At 44.5% G+C, this 19,652-nt stretch overlaps 1 protein-coding gene across 1 annotated transcript in view; it reads right to left on the bottom strand.

Moving 5' to 3' along the window:
* LOC126160018 (sodium/hydrogen exchanger 9B2-like) overlaps window positions 1-19,652 on the bottom strand; it is a 193,157-nt gene that overhangs the window by 59,255 nt on the left and 114,250 nt on the right. The window lies entirely within an intron of this gene.

Here is a 19,652-nt window from a genome sequence, read left to right as displayed (position 1 = left end):
TAAGTTTTAGAGAGTCCGTCTCATGTTGTACAACTTCATGTGGTTGTTCCGTACCCCATATTCTCACATTATGACGGTCACCTTTCCATTTAAATGGAATGTTGCCTCGTCACCAAACAATAAGCGTGAAAGAAAACTGTCATCCTCCATTTTGCCAAGAACGAAATTACAGAACTCTACATGTTGTGTTTGTCATCTTCACGATAAATTTGCAGTTGCTGAATTTTGTATGGTTTCAAGTGTAAACGTCGACGCAACACACGCCAGACGGACATCGAGGGCATGTTGAGCTGTCGAACTGCACGGCGAACGGATTTCTGCGGAGTCCTTAAGAAACTATGGCGAATACGTTCAACGTCTGTGTCAGACACTCGGGGACGACCCAGCGATTTGCCTTTACACAAACAACCTGTTTCTCGGAATTGTTCACGCCATATTCTAATGCTCTGTGCTGTAGGAGGATCCACTCCATATCTAGTACGAAAGTCAGGCTGACAATGATCACTGACCCACACTACCCAAAATGTAGAATACAAAACGGTTTCTGTTGTTCCGACACCGTTTTTACTAGACCTAAGTGGGCCCACACTGCTGCTACCTAGCGGCAACTAAGTAAAACTCGAGAGTTTGCTGGTTCCAACAGTACCTTGTTCAAGCATATCTTTCAAATAACATAATAGTTATGATTTTTTTTAAAATAGGGTGATTCTTTTTCATACACCCTTTATTAAAGCTGATTATATGTTTAAGTCATAACTGCGATATAATATAGACGATTAGTATTTTCAGCCAGTATCGGCTGCCTTTAAATCTACGAGTATAAGAGGCGATCAAAAATTTTCCGTGTAAGGGCGTTGTTGCAACGCATATGTGATGTATCGCGACTACGATGCTACGATGCGGGTTGCATAAGTACCGACACGAAGGCAAGGGATTAGTGTGGTATTCGTATTTCCGACGTGCGTTTGATAAATGAGGAACAGTGCACTACGGCGACGTTATTAACAAACATGTCCAAACAGGATGAACGTGCTGTTATTCTTTTCTTGGCTGCCGTAGGACATACACCGGTAGACATCCATCAGATAATGAAGAATGTGCGTGGGGCAGCACGTCTGTCGAAAAAGACCGTTGTGTAATGATGTGCCAATCGCAAGTGGGAGGCACTCCAGCACCTGCCCCATAGTCGTGATTTCTCCAAATGTGGCTATCATGCCTTCGCTCCCTTCGAAAGGGACTTGAAGGGTCGACGATTCCTATTGGACGAGGTTGTGCAACAGGCAGTTACGGACTTCTTCACGCAGCAGGACACAATGTTTTACTAAAGGCTAATTTTCAACCTGGTTCATCGGTGGGATGATTGCCTCAACGCTCATGGCGATTTCACCTGATTGGCGTACCGATTCTGGATTTACGGCGTTCGAACGGACGCTTTTTGATTGCCCCTTACACAAAAAAATGGAAAAAAATGACAAATATATAAAGAGGGACAAGCTGTCCTGCCGTTAGATTAAATGTATACAACTTTGGAATCATTTACTTAGATCAGTTAACCATATCTTTTCAGCTTTGTTATAGTGTAACGTGTCAATTTCATCGCCCTATATAGGTGCCACCCTCTAAAATACCTGTGGTAAACGTTCAGAAAGGTACATGCCATCTCAGTAGAGTGTAGATGGAAAGTTGGGGAAGAATTGTGAGGGGTATGCACATGAAGTTGCCTTTCGCTAGTGTATGTTACATTGAGGCACGTTTTTTGATGAAGGTTAACAAGAACGCTTAAAGAAACCACTCAGAAAATGTGAAATCTAAAAATAATTTAAAGCGTATGTACATATACAAACGCTTTAAACTACTATCTATTTTTATGAAATAGAAGGATAGCTTTCCTGTTTCTTCATATTTGTAATTTTTGTTCCTGAAGATAATCAATTACGGCCGAAACGTATAATCACCTTTTTTTTAAAAAAAAATCGCAAACCTTATTGAAATAAATAATCAGCTATAACTTTCAAAAAGTTGCTGCATCTCTGCACAAACATTAAGTCTGCCTTATAAAACGGATTAATAAAGCAATCGCAAACAACACAGGAAATTTGCTTCGCACGATTACAGTAATATTTATTGTTTAACTTCCTCCTGTGATTTTCGTGACAGAAACTCAGCAATATACTAAATGAGGCAATGAAGGAAAAGCTTCAAAAGAGGCAACAACAATCGTACATGCATCTACATCAGGGATGTGATATAGCGAGTAAAAACTGGAGGAAAAGATATCCCAGTCACAGTTAATAGCCGACCGCGGTGGCCGTGCGGTTCTAGACGCTTCAGTCCGGAACCCCGCGACTGCTACGGTCGCAGGTTCGAATCCTGCCTCGGGCGTGGATGTGTGTGATGTCCTTAGGTTTAAGTAGTTCTAAGTTCTAGGGGACTGATGACCTCAGATGTTATGTCCCATAGTGCTCAGAGCCATTTTGAACCACAGTTAATAACTGGCGTGATAAGTCTTTCACCATTTAGGAAAACAGATTGAAATAAATATATTTAATCTTTAACGAATGCGCACCGGCCATTTGGATAACTGGAAAATGTACTGAATTCTGGTCGCTGAATTACCGTGCAACATTTTCAAAAATGGTTCTGAGCACTATGGGACTCAACTTCTGAGGTCATTAGTCCCCTAGAACTTAGAACTAGTTAAACCTAACTAACCTAAGGACATCACAAACACCCATGCCCGAGGCAGGATTCGAACCTGCGACCGTAGCGGTCTTGCGGTTCCAGACTGCAGCGCCTTTAACCGCACGGCCACTTCGGCCGGCTGCAACATTTTCATTCAGCGGTATACACTGAAGTGCCAAAGAAACTAGTATAGGCATGGGTATTCAAATGCAGAGATATTTAAACAGCAGCATACGGCGCTGCGATCGGCAAGTGTCTGGTGCAGGTGTTACGTCGGTTACTGCTCTTGCAATGGAAGGTTATCAACAGTTAGGTAAGTTTGAAGGTGATGTTATAATCGGCACACGAGCGATGGAACACAGCATCTCCGATGTAGCGACGAAGTGGGGATTTCCCGTGCGATCATTTCACGAATGTACCGTGCATACCATGAACCCGGTAAAATATCAGAACTCCGGCATCGCTGTGGCTGTAAAAAGGATCCTGCAAGTACAGAACCAACGACGACTGAAGAGAATAATTCGACGCGACAGAGGTGCAACCCTTGCGCAGATTGCTGCAGATTTCAGTGCTGGACCGTCAAAAAATGTCAGCGTGCGAACCATCAACGAAACATCATCGATATGGGCTTTCGGAGCCGAAGGTCCACTCGTGTACCCTTGATGACCGAACGACACAAAGCTTTACGCCTCTCTTGGGCCCGTCAACTCCGTCATTGGACTGTTGATGACTGAAAACATGTTGCCTGGTCGGACGAGTCTCTTTGCAACTTGTATCGAGCGAATGGACCTGTACGGGTATGGAGACAACCTCATGAATCCGTGGAGCCAGCATGTCAGCAGGGGACTGTTCAAGCTGGAAGAGGCTCAGTAATTGAGCGGGGCGTGTGCAGTTGGAGTGATCCCTGATACGTCTACACACGACTCTTAAAGGAGACTCATACGTAAGCATCCTGTCTGATCACCTGCATCCAGTCGTGTCCATTGGCAATTCTAGCACGACAATGCGACACCCTACACGTCCAGAATTGATACAGAGTGGCTCCAGGAACACTCCTCTGAGTTTGAACACTTCCGCTGGCTACCAAACTCCCCAGGCATCAACATTATTAAGCATATCTGGAATGCCTTGCAACATGCTGTTCAGAAGAGATCTCCGACCCCTCGCACTCTTACGGATTTATGAACAGCCCTGCAGGATTCATGGTGTTAATTCCCTCCAGCACTACCTCAGACATTAGTCGAGTCCATGCCACGTCGTGCTGCGGTATTTCTGCGTGCTTTCATTGGTTCTTCAGTGTATGCTGAATAAGAAATATACAGTAAGCATGTCTCACACGGTAGCAGAGACCACCAAGGGTTCATCCTTGCCCTTTTGATGACAAGTGAGCTGCCAGTTCATCAATATCGTGATGCACTGTCTGCGGCGAACTGAGTCTCTGCCTTGATGGCAGCACCAGATACCTTCAGACCTTCGAAGAGTGTCTTTCAGTCAGAACTGTAACTGTAAAAATATTTTCTAAATTTACTAAAGCTCTAAGTGCTCGTTTGTCTTTCTTCAGTCTTCCATCTAAGATAACTCGTAGGATCGATAAAGCCTCCCATATTTCTAAATTTCTGTGGAACCCAAACTGAGGTTCTTGCCTGGTCGGCTTCTACCAGTTATTCAGTTCTTCTGTAGATAATAGGTTTTACGGATTAAAATGTTAAATTGGGGATACAGAGTACATGAAATGCGGAACAAGGATGATTGACAGAAACAGTCGTCACATTGCTTTGAATGACAACTCGGCTGCACATCTTAAACCTTGTAAGCCATCCACTAGGACGAGAAAACCTGATGGATCACAGCTCTTATATTGCTTGAAAGATCTAATTACGATATCGGCTGAAGTGACGTAGGGAAAACGTAGGTGTAATAAATCATTTGGTCGACGTGGATTTGTGACGCATCCCTCCCAAAAGTGAATTGCATATTTTCCAGCCACATGACCACATTCGGAGAAATGTCGAAGTCACATCGAGGAAATACCACGATTTCTGGTTCAAGTGCTTCAGAAGTACAGGCTATCAGTCAAGTGTAAATCTGACCACGCCTATTCTGAAGCCTTTTCATCGTTCACTGTGTGAAATGTCATATGCTCTTCGCGGATTAGAAGACTACAGCCATTGAGATCTGTCACCGAAGTATTAAGACAACCGTAACGCCAGTTAGTCTTTTATTCGTCCGGATACCCGTGCGTGTTAAAAGCGTCGATTACAGGAGGGGGAGATGCACCGGCCCCGGAGCTGCCTCTGGATCACGGGGTTCCGGGACCGATTCCAGGCCGGGTTGGGGATTTTCTCTGACCGGGGACTGGGTGTTTGTGTTGTCCTCATCACCGTCATCATCATCATCATTCGTGACAGGGCCTAGATTGAATTTTGAAAAAAATTGGATTATGTAAAAATTGGGACTTTGTACGGGCGCTGATGACCGCGTTGTTGAGCGCCCCACAAACCAAACATCATCACCAGTCACGGATCGAATCCGCCTGGTGGATTAAAGACGTTCTAATGCGTTAATGCGGAATCGATTTACACTGGAAGTAATTAGTTCCAATTTTGGTCACCAGGTGCATACCTAGCACTGTATAGTATTACATATGGAATCATATCTATACATGACCAGATTTTCAACTGGTGGCCAAGATTGGAATTAACCTTTTTCCAGCATAAATCGGTTCCACTTAACACTGTACATACTGCTGACCATTAAAATCACACCATGAAGGCCGCATAAAATACATGTTTCGACATGCTAGCGATTAGCGTTTCAGTGTAACCGCGTGAAGTGAGAAGGAGTACTGAAGTTTACATTCTATGTAATGGAAAGATTAGTCTGAGAGTTTCTCATTCGTAAATCACCTTTGAATGTAATTAGCTTGTGAAAATATCATGTAAGGAAGAGAAGCAACTACCAGCACAAGTCGGAATTTGGCTGTGGGAGAAAAGTAGCCTGTTTAGAATATTGAGATACTGCTGACTGCGTTGATCGCGATCCCACAACTGTTGTACAAATATGGAATCTATGGGCTCAGGACGGCCGTATTCAACGTTGTGCGGGATCGCAACGATCCCTTTTACGGCTAGTGCCGGAGAGGACAGACATAAAGGTCGCTAGAGGACAGACATAATGGTTCAAGATTGTACAGCTACGTCACACACGTGGAGTCATGAAATGGGACCATCTGCAACAAGACAAACGGAACAGATGGAGCGAGACTTTAGTACCATGGGCTGTCAGCACGGCGGCCACTGTTGCAGCTTGCTTTGACGCGACAGCAGAGAGGGGTGCGTCGATGGTAAGGAGCCCTTCAACAGTACTGGACACAGGGGTGGCACCACGCCGTCTTTTTGAGACGTTCTGCGTACACCGACACGATGGCTGTTTCCGCGTGTGGAGGCTCCGAGAAGAACGAACGTTGCCAGATTGCATTCGCCATCGCCGCATTGGCCCAAAACCTGGCTTGATGGTATCTGCGCCACGGGGTACACCACAGTATCACCACTGGTTCGCATTGCCGGTAATTTGGATAGTACCTGGAACGGGTAAGGCCGGTTGTTGCGTCCTATCTTTGTGGTCTCTGTGATCTTATAACAAGATAACGCAAGACAGCATGTTGTGCGTCCTGTCTCGACTTGTCTCTATGTGGACGGTGCTCTTGACTGTTGTTGTGGTCAGGACGTTCTCCAGATCTCTGACCCACTGAAAACATCTGGTCATAGGCTGCCGACATATTGGCACGCCACCATTAGTTCAGTAGATAATGGAGTTGGACAGGAGAGTTGAAGCAGAAAAGACTGACGTGCCAGAATGTGTGACCCAAGACCAGTACGGCTCAATTCCCAGCCGGGTTATAGAGAGTGTTGCCGCCAGAAGTGACTGCTCTGAGCCCTCTGCCCCCCCCCCCCCACCCCCACCAAATAACCTGCAAATTTAATCGTGTATTCTTCATACTATGCCTTACACACGCTGCTAGTAAAATTTCGTTGTGTTCTGTCCTCCCTTTTCATGTACAACAGTGTAATTCACACACAAATGTGTAAATGTATAGGTCGGGAAGAAAGGAGAAAAAACCACAGTATATATGACACCTGTGGTTGGGCAACTGGTCTCTGTACTATCTGGATGGAGACTTCTGGTCTTGGAAAATACAGTCTCAATATGTCTGCATTGTCCACCATATTGGAGATAGGCAAAAAGCTGCGATCAGTTTGTACATGGCTGTATTCTTGGTTATAAACTTTATGACATTGATTCAAACAGTATCACAAACTGAGAACAATCGTACTTTCACAGGATTCTAATAATTTTTAGACGACCTCCGAATAACCAGAATAATTCCTTCCTTCCCATGTAATAACAATGTTCCGCAATTTTCCTTGTCGTTTCGCTCCTGCCAGTGATAACAAATAATCACGCCTAACAGTTTAAATTAAAACGGTCAAAGGGCATTTACATCTACATCTATATCTACATTTATACTTCGCAAGCCACCCAACGGTGTGTGGCGGAGGGCACTTTACGTGACACTGTCATTACCTCCCTTTCCTGTTCCAGTCGCGTATGGTTCGCGGGAAGAACGACTGCCGGAAAGCCTCCGTGCGCGCTCGAATCTCTCTAATTTTACATTCGCGATCTCCTCGGGAGGTATAAGTAGGGGGTAGCAATATATTCGATACCTCATCCAGAAACGCACCCTCTCGAAACCTGGATACATCGCGATGCAGAGCGCCTCTCTTGCAGAGTCTGCCACTCGAGTTTGCTAAACATCTCCGTAACGCTTACCAAATAACCCTGTGACGAAACGCGCTGCTCCTCTTTGGATCTTCTCTCTCCCCTCTGTCAATCCGACGTGGTACGGATCCCACACTGATGAGCAATACTCAAGTATAGGTCGAACGAGTGTTTTGTAAGCCACCTCCTTTGTTGATGGACTACAACCTGGTACCCGCCTTACCAACAATTAACTTTATATGATCATTCCACTTCAAATCGTTCCGTACGCATACTTCCATATATTTTACAGAAGTAACTGCTACCAGTGTTTGTTCCGCTATCATATAACCATACAATAAAGGATCCTTCTTTCTATGTATTCGCAATACATTAGATTTGTCTATGTTAAGGGTCAGTTGCCACTCCCTGCACCAAGTGCCTATCCACTGCAGATCTTCCTGCATTTCGCTGCAATTTTCTAATGCTGCAACTTCTCTGTATACTACAGCATCATCCGCGAAAAGCCGCATGGAACTTCCGACACTATCTACTAGGTCATTTATGCGTATATTGTGAAAAACAATGGTCCCATAACACTCCCCTGTGACACCCCAGAGGTTACTTAAATGTCTGTAGACGTCTCTCCATTGAGAACAACATGCTGTGTCCTGTTTGCTAAAAACTCTTCAATCCAGCCACACAGCTGGTCTCATATTCCGTAGGCTCTTACTTTGTTTATCAGGCGACAGTGCGGAACTGTATCGAACGCCTTCCGGAATTCAAGGAAAATGGCACCTACCTGGGAGCCTATATCTAATATTTTCCGGGTCTCATGAACAAATAAAACGAGGTGAGTCTCACACGATCGCTGTTTCCGGAATCCATGTTGTTTCCTCCAGAGTAGATTCTGGGTTTCCAGAAATGGCATGATACGCGAGCAAAAAACATGTTCTAAAATTCTACAAAAAATGGTTCAAATGGCTCTGAGCACTATGGGACTTAACATCTATGGTCATCAGTCCCCTAGAACTTAGAACTACTTAAACCTAACTATCCTAAGGACATCACACAACACCCAGTCATCACGAGGCAGAGAAAATCCCTGACCCCTAAAATTCTACAACAGATCGATGTCAGTGATATAGGCCTATAGTTTTGCGCATCTGCTCGACGACCCTTCTTGAAAACTGGAACTACCTGTGCTCTTTTCCAATCATTTGGAGCCTTCCGTTCCTCTAGATACTTGCGGTACAGGGCTGTTATAAGGGGGCAAGTTCTTTCGCATACTCTGTGTAGAATCGAATTGGTACCCCGTCAGGTCAAGTGGACTTTCCTCTGTTGAGTGATTTCAGTTGCTTTTTTATTACTTGGACACTTATTTCGACGTCAGCAATTTTTTCGTTCGTGCGTGGATTTAGAGAAGGAACTGCAGTGCGGTCTTTCTTTATGAAACAGCTTTGGAAAAAAGTGTTTAGTATTTCAGCTTTTCGCGTGGTATACTGTGTATAATCGGCGGAAAATTGACAAAAATTTACAGTACTTTCTGAAAATACATTATCTGTCACCTAGTATAGGTATCTCTGTTATCAAAATAGGCCAAATGTCGTACCCAGATGGGCAAGTTCTCTTTCTGAGTTGAGTATCCGCAGTATCGTGTCGCTATGACAAATGCCATAAAGACATACAGAACTTTTGGGTTCTGACCATAATAAATTAATTGGGAAATGATGACGCTATCGTGCTGGTAATGGGTTTTAATAACTGTGTCTTCAGCCTGTTCTGAGTTTTGTACTCGGCCTCATAGATAACCGGTATCATCAAGTCAGAAGACTAACTGGCATTCTTCTTTTTCTTGCGCCTTTGTCCCGCATCGACGCAGAGCCGGCAACGTTATTAAGGGAGAACGACAGAATGACGGATGAAAATGTTGCTCAGTTTCAAGATTTTTTCTCCGTACTGGAATGTAGTAGACAAATGGGGTTTGCTGCAATGAATAAAGCATACATTGAAGTAGTTTGTTATTGAAAAAAATTAATATCTTCACTGTGTGATTGGGAGTTTCCCGAGGCAGCTCTGAAAGGAGGTAGATCGACGGTTGTAGCTGAAACTCCGGTTGAGGTTACCTGAAACATGACATTAACATATCACCCTGATCCTTACAGATCTAACTTCAGTTCATCGTAGTGATTTGCAAAAAAAAAAAAAAAAAAAAAAAAAAAAAAAAAAAAAAAAAAAATGTTTTGGCGAAATTATAGATATTTTTAAAAAACCCTCCTGTTTGGCCTAAAAGATACTAAATATCAACATAAAAAACAGCTACGATGAACTGAAGAGAATTCAGTTCGCTTCAAGGGAGACAAAAAATTATTAAAATCGGATGAAAATTGTAGCTTGGGCACGAACAACCATGCTGAAAATCATGGTTTAAAAAAACGCGTTTAAAGTTTGACAGTTATTTACCATATAAAAATGGGACAAAGCTTACGAGATATCATCGATGCCTGGTCCGTAATAACTGCTGTCCCGGCTTGTGAATGGCCGCTTTCTGCTACTCTGAAGTGATAAGCCCGTCGTTTTCGTCCTCAAGGCCCTTTTCGTCGCCGAGCGCGTCGCCGCTGGCGTCTCTATCTTAACAGAATCGGCGCATTTCATCGCCCATTTCGATTTGAAGGGCATGCCACATGCATTAATGCAGTACTGCCTACATTGAATAGACATACGGCGAAATTTGAAGCAACGTTGACAATTTCGCCTCGGTTGGATGTTATACACTCCTGGAAATGAAAAAAGAACACATTGATACCGGTGTGTCAGACCCACCATACTTGCTCCGGACACTGTGAGAGGGCTGTACAAGCAATGATCACACGCACGGCACAGCGTACACGCCAGGAACCGCGGTGTTGGCCGTCGAATGGCGCTAGCTGCGCAGCATTTGTGCACCGCCGCCGTCAGTGTCAGCCAGTTTGCCGTGGCATACGGAGCTCCATCGCAGTCTTTAACACTGGTAGCATGCCGTGACAGCGTATTTGGAGCGTATCTCCGAAAGAGACTATTGAAACTTTCGTTCACATTTAGAGTAAACGGCACAAACAACGCTCCAGATGATCAGGTTTACTCAAATCGGTATGAATAGGGATGATGCCATCGATAACGACCTGTGGCAACCGGTGCGCTAACGCCGAGGCGTGCCGTGCACACTCAGCTTCAAACGCTCATAGAATCTTTAATTTTTGGATTTTGCACGTAATACTTTGGGGAATAATGTACAATGTATATACATTCGAATTCCATAATAAAATAAATTTCGAGTTTTTTCGACCGTCATCCTGTCGTTCTCCCTTAACGGATGTTGCATGGTTAACGTAAGGGGTGGCCGGATGACCTTCTTGTCGCCACCCAATAATCCCCCGAGACAGAAAACGTTTACCGTAACTGTCTGCATGTGGTGCTATTTATGTGAAAGTGAAAGAAAGTTCTCAAAATGTTTGGGAATCGTGTAACGGAGGCAGGCTTGTGTAGCAGCCCAGTATTAGCCTAGCGGTATGTAGGAGGAAACGGCCTAAGAACCACATCCACGTGGACTGGCACTCCGGCCCTCGTCTTTGCAACAATGTGACGCAAAGCGGTGTCGTGAAACATGTTTTTCATTGGGTTTCCTAATATGGAACAAGAGAGCGATACAAAAATTGGACATAAGACAGTAAGGATCGAACCCGAGCCAAAGGCTGATCAATCTCGAGCGTTATCAACCATGAGAACAACTGATACTAATTGTATCGGGCGGGCCGCTTGTGTCTGCGTACGCAGCGGCCTGATTGACTAACTTCAATTCTAAATAATGATATCACCTATCGAATGTTTTTTATAACAACTAATTCTCAGCAGAATCTATCCTTACAAGCGTTTCACACTGTTTCTGACAACCCTGCATGTGAAAACATATTTCAAATACTATGTATGTTAATTGTGATCACGTTCAGTATAATACATAACATATGTTTGTATATTTGTGTCACAGGGACATGCAAGAGCAAAGTGTGTTGTTGTTGTGTACATAGTTCCGTGTAGTCAGTGCGTACACAACTTTCCCACTAGAGCGCGCCCCGCTAAGCACAACAGCGCAGTCGCAGCGCTCGTCCGTCTCCGTACTACGAGATGGCACTGCCATAGAGACGGACCAAATTCTGCTTTCGCCGACCCGCGTATTAATATGTAACGCAGCCAATGATGCTGTTAATGTAGAACCTTTTCTCCTCGCGGATCACACTCGCGCAGTGATACATGAACGCGCAAGGTATTATAACGAGTGTACAGAGTTCCGATTAGTGAGTCTGCACCAGTCTCTACCAGTCTGCGTTAGTCTGTACCAGTCTGTACGAGTGCTACAGTTGTCTGTACCAGTCTATAGTCTGTTTCAGTCTGCGCCTAATAAGATTACCATATTCCTGTACATAGCCTTGAAGATAAATGTATAGACACTTTTGGCAAGTATCAGAGATATATGTGAGAATAAGACTAACACACAAATACCAAAGGAACTTCAGATTGTCAATTGTAAATAGCATCCAGAACCAAGTTAAGTAATTTTTATGCTCATTATTATTTTAATAAATGTGTGTGAAAATTGATCAAGTTCTGATTAAAGTTGGTCACCGTCAATCTGCTACTCTAAGTGTGCAAGTGGCATTTCTATTGTCTGACCTAACGGCACAAGGTAAACACGCCACGTTAAGACCACAAGACATATTGCTGACACTCGCCTACTTAGTTAGAGCGACAAGTCAAATAATCTGACGGTGTGTGTACTGAAGGTCTTACAGTACGCACACCACATTTGTGATGTGATAAAAAGGCTTTCTTATAAAACACTTAGGGAGGACGACAAAATGAGTAGGCGCGGCTTAATGTGGCGTGGAGACAACTGCTCTTGGTTATTACGACGGTTCAGAGGACATAGAGTACAAAGGGAGAGGTGAGCGTGAACCACAGGGGCTCGATGTGACATTGTCCTCAGCCTTTCTATGGCTGAGTCGCATTCATCACAGCCCGTGTAATAACAATGATTTTTTTCTAATTTTAGCTTTTATAGCTGTAATTTATGATAGCCTTCTCATTTTTCTAGTGATAATACCTAGAATTTAATCCTGGTCCTGGTTTCAGATTATATTTCAAGTATCATGGAAAGACTATATTAAAAATTGTTATTCTGTTAACCAAGCAATTAATGCATTTGAATCGAAACACGAGGTCAAAATATCTCGCTTCTAACAACTCATTTTGCTTAAAATACGACATTTCAATTACTATTTATTAGTTACAAAATCGATAAGGACATGTCAATAGCTTACATAAGAATTTGCCTAGACGAAATGTGATCGCAGTTTTATAAGACCATGAACTGTTTGATAATCTATAACTAACAAAACTGTATCGTTAGAGATCCCACTGATGATGCCTTAGAACAGGAAAAGGCGAAACGCATATGGGATAAATAAAGTAACTAGCAGGAGGAAAATGCAGTTTTATTTACAAAACAAGTAACTAAAAGAGCACCTGAAACATACGCATGAAGACGTTGACCTACAACTCTGGACAACAAATTATTACAAGATAAGTATATTTACGGTAGGTGTACATTTGGGAATCTACGTTATGAGTGGTGACTAGACAAAATGCCAATTAAAGTATGCCCCAGTCTCATTGTATTCTTTGTGTATTTCTGAACTGTGCAATTGAGCCAAGTTACGTAATGTGCCTAACTGTGCATCGTGACCTGACGATCTATTTACCACAGGATAGACACGCATTATTTCTACTGCTGCTGGTTGTATGAGATCATAACATATAACGGTTCTACTATCTTGAGCAAATCGGGTAGTGAAAGTTATGACTGATATTACACTGTGGCGACAAATGTCATGGAATATCACTTAATATAGTGTCGGACCTTCTTTTGCCCGCCGTGGTACAGCAACTAAACGTTGATGGACTCAACAAGTCCATGGAAGTCCCCTATAGAAAAACTGAGCCATGCTGCCTCTATAGCCGTTCATAACAGCGAAAGTGTTGCCTGTGCGGGATTTTGTGCACGAACTGACCTCTCGATTATGTCCCAAAAATGTTCGACGGGACTCATGTTTGGCGATCTGGATGGCCAAACCATTTTCTCGAATTACCAAGAATGTTCTCAAACCAATCGCGAACAATTGTGGCCTGATGACAGGGCACATTGTCAATAAAAATTCTGCCATTATCTGTGAACATGAAGTCTATGGATAACCATTTCCAGTCAATGATCGGTTCAGTTGGACCAGAGGACCCAGTCCATTCTATGTAAACACAGCCCACACCATTATGGAGACACCACCAGCTTGCGCAGTGCCTTGTTCACAACTTGAGTTCACGGCTTCATGGGGTCTGCGCCACATTTGAACACTAGCATCAATTCTTGACAACTGAAAACGAGACTCATCTGATCACGCTACGAGTTTCCAGTCGTCTAGGGTCCAACCGATATGGTCACGAACTGAAGAGAGGTGCTGCAGGCGATATCGAACTGATCGCAAAGGCACTCGCGTACGTCGTTTGCTGCCGTAGCCCATAAACGCCAAATTTCGCCGCTTTGTCCTAACAGATACGGTCGTCGTACGTACCACTTCGATTTGTGAGGTTATTTCGCGCAGTGTTTCTTGTCCGTTATTTGATTAAATCTATACAGTCGTTGGGAGCGTTTACATGTATACACATAAACGCACCTTTCCAGCTTTGTTGTAGTATAACGCATCAACTTCGTCTCCATATGTGGCTGCCTCACATTAAAATACCTGTGGTTAACATCCAGGAATATAGCGTGTATAGGCATCTCGGTGGAAGATGCAAAGTTGCGGGCGGGGAGGAAAAAAGTAAGAGTATGCACATGAAGTTGCCTTTAGGTAGTATATGTTACATGTAGGCACTTTTATGCAGGAAAGGTGACAAAAAGATTAAAAAAAACAATTCAGAAAAATACGAAATAAAAACATTAAAAATACGTTTACATAACGCTCCACGCTATTGGCATTATTTTATTAACCAGGACAGCTTGGTTCTTTATATTTGCAATTTTTGTCCCCCCTTTTTTGTAGCTCTGAAGATGCCCGATAACGACCGAAACATATAATCAACTTTTTAAAATCCCAACACTGACTGAAATAAATAACATGTTGTAATGCCCAAAAGTTGCTGAATCTGTGCACAGACATTAAGTCTGCCTCATAAAGCAGACTGATAATCCAATCGCAAGAAGACAAGAAATTTGCTTCTCATGATTACACTAAATTTTATTCCTTAACTTCTTCCTGAGCTTTTCGTGACAGAAATAAAGAAATACAGTAAATGAGATTAAGAAGAAAAAAAAGTTATGATGACGCCAAAAAAAGCAACAAGAATCGTACATAGACCTACAATAAGAATGTGCTATGGCAAGTAAAAACTGAAGGAAAAAGACATCCCAGTCACATGGTGTGGTAAGTCTTCCCCATCAGGAAAATGGACTTAAATAAAAATATTTAATCTTTAGCGAATGTACACCGACCATGTGAATAAATGGAAAATGTGACGAATTGCGATCAGTGAATCACCGTGTAACATTTTCATTCAATGATACACGTTGAATAACAAATGTACAATATGTATCACTCACACAATAACAAAAAACACTATGCGCACATCCTTGCCTTTTTGACTGCAAGTGAGCCGCCAGTTAATGTCGCTGTGGGCTCTCTGTAGTGAATAGAGTCTCTTCCTTGATGCCAGCGCCAGTAAATGAAATAAGAGGCTCAGTAATTCTTTTCTTCCACCACCGCCACTAACACTGGCACTCACTCCTCCCATTAACTATCGCTTACACAAAAGTATGAGAGTTGAAATTTTTCCATGAAAAGAAAGCGTCGCTACTAGAAGATACTTCTCAAGAACGTAAGCTTCACCGGTAAGAGTAAACAGCCAGAAATACAACTGAGCGAGGTGGCCCACTGAGAAAGCACTGGACTCGTATTCGAGAAGATGATGCTTCAAATCCCCATTCGGATATCCAGGTCTCGGTTTTCCGTTATTTCCATAAATTAATAATTTCCATAAATTAATTATTCCGTGATAACTCAAGATGGATCCAGTCAACCTATACCTTCTTTTAGTCAACTGATGTCACAAAGATTTTTTCTCTTGGACCAGATTCGGGAACTCTCTATTGCTTATTCGAGCCACCTAACTAAAATTGAGCTTTGCAGATTGCAAAATCTTTTTCGCCATTTTTGATTTCACTTCCGTACAAGGTTACATTCCATACAAGTACTTTAAGAAGAGACTTCTTAACACTTACGTTAGATGTTAACATGATTATATTTTCAGAAAAGCCTTTCCTGTTATTAACAGGCTGAATTTTATATCTTCTTTGCTTGTGACACATTCAGTTATTTTTCTACCCAAATAGGAAAACTCGTCTTCTACTTATAGTGTATCATTTCCGAATCTAATTCCCCCATCATCGCCTGATTTCATGTGTCTGCTTTCCATTACCCTTGCTTTATTTTTCTTGATATTCATCTTATAAGCTCTTTTCAGTCACTATTTATTCCGTTCAAATACTCTTTCAAATGCTTTGCCGTGTTTGGCACGAACACAATGTCACTGGCAAACCATAGTGTTTATATTTATTTTCCTTGAATTTCTAACCCCTTTCCAAATTTATCCTTAATTTTCTTTACTGCTTGGTCAATGCACAAATTGAGTAACTTGGGACACAGTCCTCAACGCTGTCTTACTTTCCATTGCTGTTTCCCTACCATGTTCTTTGATTCTTAAAACTGATGTCTGGTTTCTGTACAATTTCGCTCCCTGTATTTTATCCCTGATACTTTCAGAGTTTCGAAGAGTGTTTTTCAATTAAAATGGTCAAAAGTATTTTCTAAGTTTACAAAAGCTCCAAGTGCTGGTTTTGCATTTCTTCAATATTTCTTCTAAGATAAGTCGGAGGGTCATTACAGCCTCCCATGTTTCTAAATTTGTCTGGAACATTAACGGATCTTTTCCTCTGGTGGTCTTCTACCCGTCCTTCAATTCTTGTATAGATAATAGATTTTACGGATTAAAATGATAAATTGTGGGCACAGAGCACACGAGGAGAGAAGTGTAGTTTCATCTGAACAGGGATGATTGACACAAACAGTCCTCACATTTCCTTGAATGACAAGTCTAGTGTAAATCCAAAATCTTGCAAACCGTCAGTTTCGACGAAAAATCCGAAGTACACTCCTGGAAATGGAAAAAAGAACACATTGACACCGGTGTGTCAGACCCACCATACTTGCTCCGGACACTGCGAGAGGGCTGTACAAGCAATGATCACACGCACGGCACAGCGGACACACCAGGAACCGCGGTGTTGGCTGTCGAATGGCGCTAGCTGCGCAGCATTTGTGCACCGCCGCCGTCAGTGTCAGCCAGTTTGCCGTGGCATACGGAGCTCCATCGCAGTCTTTAACACTGGTAGCATGCCGCGACAGCGTGGACGTGAACCGTATGTGCAGTTGACGGACTTTGAGCGAGGGCGTATAGTGGGCATGCGGGAGGCCGGGTGGACGTACCGCCGAATTGCTCAACACGTGGGGCGTGAGGTCTCCACAGTACATCGATGTTGTCGCCAGTGGTCGGCGGAAGGTGCACGTGCCCGTCGACCTGGGACCGGACCGCAGCGACGCACGGATGCACGCCAAGACCGTAGGATCCTACGCAGTGCCGTAGGGGACCGCACCGCCACTTCCCAGCAAATTAGGGACACTGTCGCTCCTGCGGTATCGGCGAGGACCATTCGCAACCGTCTCCATGAAGCTGGGCTACGGTCCCGCACACCGTTAGGCCGTCTTCCGCTCACGCCCCAACATCGTGCAGCCCGCCTCCAGTGGTGTCGCGACAGGCGTGAATGGAGGGACGAATGGAGACGTGTCGTCTTCAGCGATGAGAGTCGCTTCTGCCTTGGTGCCAATGATGGTCGTATGCGTGTTTGGCGCCGTGCAGGTGAGCGCCACAATCAGGACTGCATACGACCGAGGCACACAGGGCCAACACCCGGCATCATGGTGTGGGGAGCGATCTCCTACACTGGCCGTACACCACTGGTGATCGTCGAGGGGACACTGAATAGTGCACGGTACATCCAAACCGTCATCGAACGCATCGTTCTACCATTCCTAGACCGGCAAGGGAACTTGCTGTTCCAACAGGACAATGCACGTCCGCATGTATCCCGTGCCACCCAACGTGCTCTAGAAGGTGTAAGTCAAATACCCTGGCCAGCAAGATCTCCGGATCTGTCCCCCATTGAGCATGTTTGGGACTGGATGAAGCGTCGTCTCACGCGGTCTGCACGTCCAGCACGAACGCTGGTCCAACTGAGGCGCCAGGTGGAAATGGCATGGCAAGCCGTTCCACAGGATTACATCCAGCATCTCTACGATCGTCTCTATGGGAGAATAGCAGCCTGCATTGCTGCGAAAGGTGGATATACACTGTACTAGTGCCGACATTGTGCATGCTCTGTTGCCTGTGTCTATGAGCCTGTGGTTCTGTCAGTGTGATCATGTGATGTATCTGACCCCAGGAATGTGTCAATAAAGTTTCCCCTTCCTGGGACAATGAATTCACGGTGTTCTTATTTCAATTTCCAGGAGTGTATTAGAGGCCTTTTATTGCTTGAAAGCTCAAGTTACGATGTCATCTGATGTGTCGTAGTTATAACTTGGATAAAATAAATCAAATGGTCAATAGGGATTTGTGACGCATCCCTTCCAAAAGCGAACTGCATGCTTCCTAGCTGCATGACCTCATTCGGCGGAATTTCAGAAGTCACCTCGAGGAGATACCACGCTTTCTGCACAGCATGTAAGTCGTTCAGGTGTATAGGCTATCATTCAATTGTAAATCTGACGGTGGCTATTTTAAAGCCATTTCATCGTCCATTGTGTAAGATGTCATGATCACTTCGCGGATTAGTAGACTCGAGCCATTCAGATCTGTCACTGAAGTATTAATGCAACTGTATGGCCAGTTAGTCCTTCACATGCCCAGATAGATTCCGCCCTTACCAACTGAAATCGGGACTCACCTTACTAGAACACGGTTTTCCAGTCGTCTAGGGTCCGCCCGGTACGGTAACGAGGCTACGGGTGTTGTCGTGCTGTTAGCAACGCCACTCACGTCAGTCGTCTGCTGCCATAGCCCGTTAACGCCAAATTTCACCGCCGCGCTCTCCTAACGGATACGTTAGTCGTTCGTCCCACACTGATTTCTGAGATTATTTCACGCAGTGGTGCGTGTCTGTTAGCATTGACAACTCTATGCAAAAGCCGCTGCTCTCCATTGCTAAGTAAAGGGCGTCGGCCACTGCGTACTCCGTGGTGAGAGGTACTGTCGGGACACTCCTGACACTGTGGATCTCGTAATATTGAATTCCCTAACGACTTCTGCAATGGAACTTCCCGTACCTTTAGCTCCAGCTACCATTCCGAGTTCAAAGTTTGTTAATTCCTGTTGTATGGCAATAGTGACGTCGGAATCCGTTTCACAACAATCACCTGGGTACAAATGACAGCTCCGCTCGCTCGCTCTAAAACTCTGGCTACATATGCCAGGTGTGGGGGCAGTTTAAGCAGCGGAGCTGCTGTTCCTGCGGTGACCTCGTTGGGGTGCAGTGGGACCTAACGGGTTGAGCTGTCCTCACTGGGCGTCGTTCATTGTGACGCCCTTTGTTTCGACAGCGGGCTGCAAGAGAGGATTACTCTCGCAGTAGGTCTGGCCAACGAGTCGTTGGCCTGTGGTGGACCTGGCGGCCCAGACCACGAATCAGGCGGCTGCCAGACTGTTCTGCATCACTGTAGAACACTCTGGCGATTTGCCGGAAACGATCCCGCAGGAAGGGGATGCCAGCTTCCTCATGGAGCAGCCCCGTCGGGTAGCGAGGCGGCTTGTGGAGCGCAAGTCGCAGCGCCCTATTTTGCACGCGTTGGAGCGTCGCAATGTGCGTCGCTGCCGCGTTACCCCACACCACTGCCGCGTATTCCAGTACCGGCCGGACAAGGGACAGATACATGGTGAGGCCGTGGCGTGGAGGAAGTGTCGATGAAGGGTTGAGCAGCGGGTAAAGCGCACGAAGGCGCCCCACTGCCCGCCCT

The sequence above is a fragment of the Schistocerca cancellata genome, chromosome 2 (assembly GCF_023864275.1).
Source record: "Schistocerca cancellata isolate TAMUIC-IGC-003103 chromosome 2, iqSchCanc2.1, whole genome shotgun sequence".
NCBI lineage: Eukaryota > Metazoa > Arthropoda > Insecta > Orthoptera > Acrididae > Schistocerca > Schistocerca cancellata.
This window is presented reverse-complemented; position numbering and strand designations above follow the sequence as displayed.